This window comes from Otolemur garnettii, unplaced genomic scaffold, assembly GCF_000181295.1.
Source record: "Otolemur garnettii isolate 467f Iridium unplaced genomic scaffold, OtoGar3 scaffold00011, whole genome shotgun sequence".
Lineage (NCBI taxonomy): Eukaryota > Metazoa > Chordata > Mammalia > Primates > Galagidae > Otolemur > Otolemur garnettii.
Genome location: NW_003852406.1, coordinates 28,422,304 through 28,428,946, shown reverse-complemented (window position 1 = coordinate 28,428,946; position 6,643 = coordinate 28,422,304).

Here is a 6,643-nt window from a genome sequence, read left to right as displayed (position 1 = left end):
CAGTTGCAGACGCAGACACAGGCACAGATACAGACACACACAGGACGCAGACGCAGACACAGGCACAGATACAGACACACACAGGACGCAGATGCAGATGCAGACACAGGCACACACAGGACACAGACGCTGACACACAGGACGCAGACGCAGACACCAGCACACACACAGATGCAGACACACAGGACGCGGACGCAGACGCAGAACAGGCACAGATACAGACACACACAGGATGCAGATGCAGATGCAGACACAGGCACAGATGCAGACACACACAGGACGCAGACGTAGACGCAGACACAGGCACAGATACAGACACACACAGGACACTGATGCAGACGCAGACACAGGCACAGATACAGACACACACAGGACGCAGACGCAGACACAGGCACACACACAGATGCAGACACACACAGGACGCAGATGCAGATGCAGACACAGGAACACACACAGATGCAGACACACACAGGACACAGACGCAGACACAGACACATACAGGACGCAGACGCAGACACAGGCACAGATACAGACACACACAGGACGCAGTTGCAGATGTAGACACAGGCACACACACAGATACAGACACACACAGGACGCAGTTGCAGACGCAGACACAGGCACAGATACAGACACACACAGGACGCAGTTGCAGACGCAGACACAGGCACACACACAGATACAGACACACAAATGCAGATACAGACACAGGCACAGGCACACACACAGATACAGACACACACAGATGCAGATGCAGAAGCAGACACAGGCACACACACAGATACAGACACACAGATGCAGATGCAGACACAGACACAGGCACACACACAGATGCAGACACAAGCACGGGCACACACACAGATACAGACACACAGATGCAGATGCAGACACAGGCACAGGCACACACACAGATACAGACACACAGATGCAGATGCAGACACAGGCATAGGCACACACACAGATGCAGACACACAGATGCAGATGCAGACACAGGCACAGGCACACACACAGATGCAGACACAAGCACAGGCACACACACAGATGCAGACACAAGCACAGGCACACACACAGATGCAGACACAAGCACAGGCACACACACAGATGCAGACACAGGCACACACACAGATGCAGACACAGGCACAGGCACACACACAGATGCAGACACAGGCACACACACAGATGCAGACACAGGCACAGGCACACACACAGATACAGACATACACACAGATGCAGATGCAGACACAGACACAGGCACACACACAGATGCAGACACAGACACACATAGATGAAGACACACACCAGACGCGAAGACACACAGACAGACATACAAACAGACACAGACGCAGATGCAGACCCACAGACAGATACAGACACAGAGACGCAGACACATACAGACATAGATGCAGATAAACACACACAGACGCACACTCACAGGAGCTGAATCTGTGGGGCAAGTTGGTAATTTCAGATGGGTGAGGAAACATGGCCAGCTGGAGTCACCCCAAAAGCTTCTCGGCTGAATGGGGCCCTGAAGAACAGGGAGAAAAAGGATAGGAACAATGTGGGCACGAACCATCTTGACGTGTGTCTGACAGGCAGCAGGGAGGCCAGTCTGGAGGGCTGAGGCTGTCTGGTCAGCAGTAAGCAGGAAGAGGTGGTGGACAGATTCTGCACTTGGGTTTTCTCCTCTGGGCATCAAGAAGCCACTGACAATACTGGACGGCCAGAGTGAGGGAGGTCAGCCACCAGACCCAGGATGCTGGGAGGTGGAGGCAGGCTGCCTCCTTCATCAAGGATTTACAAAACCTCTCTGACTTGTTTTCTCATGGATAAAATGGGATACTTCTAGAAACTACCTGAAGGGAGTATGTTAAGCTAGTCAATGGGAAGCACCCCTGGGGCTGGCTTTCTAGAGACAGACTCCCCGTAAGAGGAGCATCACCCTAGCTCTCCACATTCTCCTTACCTCAGGTACATTTTGAGCCCCAGGGGCTTCCTGAATGCCACATTCAAACAGACCTCTGGTATGCCTGTCCCACCAGGCACATAGGTAGGCGTTCCAAAGAGGAGATCCCTGTCTCAGGCTGGGATCTTCGCCCACTCTGCAAGGCAGAGTGCACTGACCGGAAGTTGGTTGAAGTCAAGAAAGTGGGCAAAATCAGAGGTGTGTCAATCCTGAGGGTGGGGCCCACTGTCCCTCAGACTACCTCCTCAAGGCAACTGCCTTCCCTACAGAAGCCACTGTTTCCAGTTATGACCAGCTTTATTGGAAATGCCCTTCTCCCTTCCCTAGCCACCTTCTGAAGGCCTCAGGTGTGCTCTGCTTCTTAACAACTAAGGCTAAAGCATGTGCATAAATGTTACCTCACAGACCCATACTTGGAGCTTCTGGCCTAGGAGGGGATGGGAGGCAAGGCCCCATTCTACAGATGAGGTAAGTGTTCACAGAGGTTAAGTAATCTGTTCAAGGCCAGGAGAAGGGGCTCACACCTGGGCGGTCAAGGCAGGAGGGTACCAGCAGCTCAGGAGTTCAAAACCAGCCTAAGCAAAAGTGAGACCCTGTCTTTACTAAAAATAGAATCATGGCAGGCACACAGCTACTGGGGAGGCTGAGGCAGAAGGATCACTTAAACCCAGGAGTTTGAGGTTGCTGTGAGCTAGGCTGACGTGGCACTCTAGTCTGGGGTGAGACTCTTTATTATTATTATTATTTTTTTTTAGAGATAGAGTCTCCATTTTATCGCCCTCGGTAGAGTGCCGTGGCATCACACAGCTCACAGCAACCTCCAACTCCTGGGCTTAGGCGATTCTCTTGCCTCAGCCTCCTGAGTAGCTGGGACTACAGGCACCCGCCACAATGTCCGGCTATTTTTTTGTTCCAGTTTGGCTGGGCCAGGTTTGAACCTGCCACCCTCAGTACATGTGGCTTGTGCCGTACTCACTGAGCCACAGGTGCCGCCCGAGATTCTTTATTATTACTATTATTTTTTTTTTTTATTGAGACAGAATCTTACTTTGTCACCCTTGGTAGAGTGCTGTGGTGTTATAGCTCACAGCAACCTCAAACTCTTGGGCTCAAGTGATTCTCTTGTCTCACCCTCCCTGGTAGCTGGGACTATAGGCGTCCGCTACAACACTCAGCTTTTTTGTTGTTGTTGTTTAGCAGGCCTGGGCTGGGTTCGAACCCACCAGCCCTGGAGTTAGTGGCCAGCACCCTAACTACTGGGCTACGGGCACCCAGCCAGAGACTCTTGTCTCAAAAAAAAAAAAAAAAATTCAAGATCTCTCCTAACCTGTTTTGGCTTCCAGAGGCACAGAGTGCTCTGGGCGGGTGCTGAGAGGGAGCCTGCAAGACGCTGACCTGTCTGGGGCTCCAGCACCCTAGGCCCAGAATGGACTTCCAGAGGTCCTTGCCTTTGTCTTCGGGATGAATGCTTGGCCCTGCAGATGGGCCTTTGGTTTCCAGGGAAGATGGTTCTTTCCAGACCCTGGCCTCAATCTGCAATCTGTTCCCTAGGCACACAGCAGTGGGAGGTGCTTCTGCCCCTTGTGCCTATTGGGGTTCAGGAACCAGTAATATGAGATTTTGACATGCTGGACTGTCTGAAGAAGCCTCAAAGTTTCTGACCTTCCTCCCCAACCCCACTATCAGCTCTCCAAAAAAAGTTGAGGTTTATCTGCAGAAGATCTCTAGACCCATCAAGGGGAAAACTTGTTCTTTTCTCCTCTTCCCAGTATGACTAGGAAAGTGACCACACCTGAACAGACTCTTTCAAGCTTAATTCAAATTCCAAAGAGAATGACTTACCTATTAATCTTTGTTCCCATCCATTCCTCCTCCCTAGCAATCCTTTATTGACTTTCAACAGAATTCCTCATTCCCCTCTCCCATGACCCATGTTACCAGAAGGCTTCTAAGTTTCTAAACCCTGTTGGGGCGCTGAATATTCATTTTGAAGTTTCCTGTGTATATGTGTTAAAATAAAATTGTTTGTCTTCTCTCCGGTTAACCAATCTGCCACAACTCTGTGATTTTTCAGTGACCCTTTAGGGAGCTAAGGGCCTTTGCTCCCTACACTCCCTTTCCAGCTGGCCTTCCTGTTCTGCCTGTCAACCTTGGGGCAGGGTTCCTGCTGGCCATGCCCACCACTGGGCACCAAGCATGGAGTACTCAATGAATCAAACAACAGAAGCAGAAAAGGCCTCCCCTCCTTCAAAGCTGTAGACCAGTGTTTTTCAATGTTTTTAATCTCATGGCACACTTGAACTTACAGTTAAACTTCCAGAGCACACTTAAATTATGTTGATCAAACAAAGGAGTAAAAAAAAGAATATACTTACTGTGCTTTGAACTTCAAAAATAATTTAATTAATGACCTTTAAAAATTTTTGTGGTACACCTAAGATCCTCATGGCACATCAGTTGAAAATCTCCAGGAAGTGCCCCCCAGCTCTCCATTCTCCTGTTAGCGCCAACAGTTCTAGTGTCCTTGCTACACATGGATGGCAGGAATGGGGTGGAAGAAACAGCACTAGACTAGAAGTCACACAGAGGGCCTCATCCTCCTCATTTGAAATTAAGGAAGAATGGAGCCATCACATGGGGTGGTTGTGAGGATGAAATGAGGCTGAGTGAAGTGCTTCTCTTGGGGCTTGTTACTGTTAACACTCTCAATAATCTGTGGTTTGGGGGCTCTCTGGAGCAGTGCCCAGGCCAGAAACACAGTGGGCTTGAAGCTGAAGAAAAGGAAGAGTCAGTGGGGGATGCTAAGAAGGTTAGAGCCCCAGCCCCTGAGGGGGGCAACCTACAGAGCTCAGTGCTTATGGTGGGTTATGTCCTAAGCCTCAAGTGGCATCAACAGTGCTGGGCTGGGAAGGCTGGGGTGAGGTGGACACCGGTAGCAGCTGGAAAAGACTGGACCAAGATGGGGAGAGGCATAGTGGTGGCCCTGTCCAGCTGGGGCTGGAGTGGTTGTAGACATACCCCTGGGTCTTTGGTGGAGAGTAGTGCAAAGAAAAATACTTGGGTGAGAAGGAGAGAGACTGGAAAGATGAACCACAGGCTTGGAGGCTTTTGCTGTTTGACTTCAGCTCAAATATGGGCTGGTGAACAAGAGACGGGGGTGGTGGGGACAGACCCAACTCCTTCCATTCCCCTCTGACAGGTGAATTACCTGACCGCCGTAAGTACAGATTCTTCAGAAGCCCTTCCAGCCCCTGTTTGATTCTTAAGCTGAGGCTGGTGACCAGCATCATTCAGGCTTACAGTTGCTTCCACGCTCCTTTCAGAGGGAAAGAGACCCAGGATAAGTGTGTGCGTGTGTGCATAGTTATCTGGGATCTCGTGGAAGTTGGGTTGTGTCCAGGTAGCCTGTTTCCTCTTAGAGGTTTGCAATTTGAGAGAATTGGATCTTGGCAACCAACTATCTTCTGCCCCCTACCCAGTGTGAAATCCAATTCTTAGGTTTCAGCTGTAATTGCCTTGAGCTGCTCTTCACAACAACTTGTGATCTGCCGACTGTAGTTCCTGGCTCCTGAGGCACTAATGAAGTTCCATCCCTGAAAGAGTGCAGGCTCACTTCAAGGGAAGCATTAATTTGCTGGGCCTTGGAGAGGAGGCAAAGAGCTTTTGGAGAAGAGGGTGCCCACTTACAACCTCAAGCCCTGGAGAGTTTCCCATACCAATGTACTTCAGGCAGGAACGAAATCAAGATTGTCTGTGGCTTGGGTTAAAGGAAGCCACTCTGTAGGCATGTGGCTGCTAAGGCCCCATCCATATGTCAGTGGTTCATCACTTCTAGATCCCAGAGGCAGAGAAGAGTGCACTCACTGAGGACCCACTAATGGAATTCTCAGGAATGGCTCCCATGCTGGGTGAAGCAATAGAGGGGAACTGCAGGCTCTCCAGTTATACCAAAGGACAAAGTGACCCCACTGAAAAACAGAAACTCTCATTTTTTCTGGCCTGTTCTCCCTCCCCTCGAGTCTGGTCCTCCAAGACTGACTGAACTGGTCCCACTATCCACTTGCCCATATCCTTTTAGTGTTTTGGGGTGGCCACTCATGCCAGTAGAACTTTAGATAGTAACTCAATCCTAGTGCACTCTGTCTCTGTGACCTCTCCGCCCTAACTGCTTACTTCTTTCTTTGGTTCCTTTCCCCCAGAAGACAGAGTGCTCTGTTGACAACTGGCTGGTTCCCTAGGCTTTTCTGCAGCAAATGGAGAAAGCTGCAGCAGCAGAGCTGTGTCCCTGAGGATCATCTAGTAGTTTGCAGCTGACCCTTCCTCCTGGGCCCAGGCAATATACAGAGACCTTCTAGGTCCACACCAACATGGGAATTGCTCTTCAGCAACACAAAACTTGAGTCTGGCAACCACTTTTTTGGCATGTGCCTTAAAAATGATGTTTGTAAATTTCAGGCTGTTTGCTAACAAAGAGAAGAAACACTGGGTTGAAGACTGTGTCCACTAGAGGGTTTGGAGCTGTAAAATCTGCTCTAAATTTATATCTACCTTTGCTCTTTCATCCGTTCTCCTATTATAAGGTGACTAGATGTCCCGCTTTTGGCGGGACAGTCCTGATTTTTAACAATTTGTCCCACGGCGTTTTAAAAAAGTCCCGATTTTTTTTTTTTTTTTTGA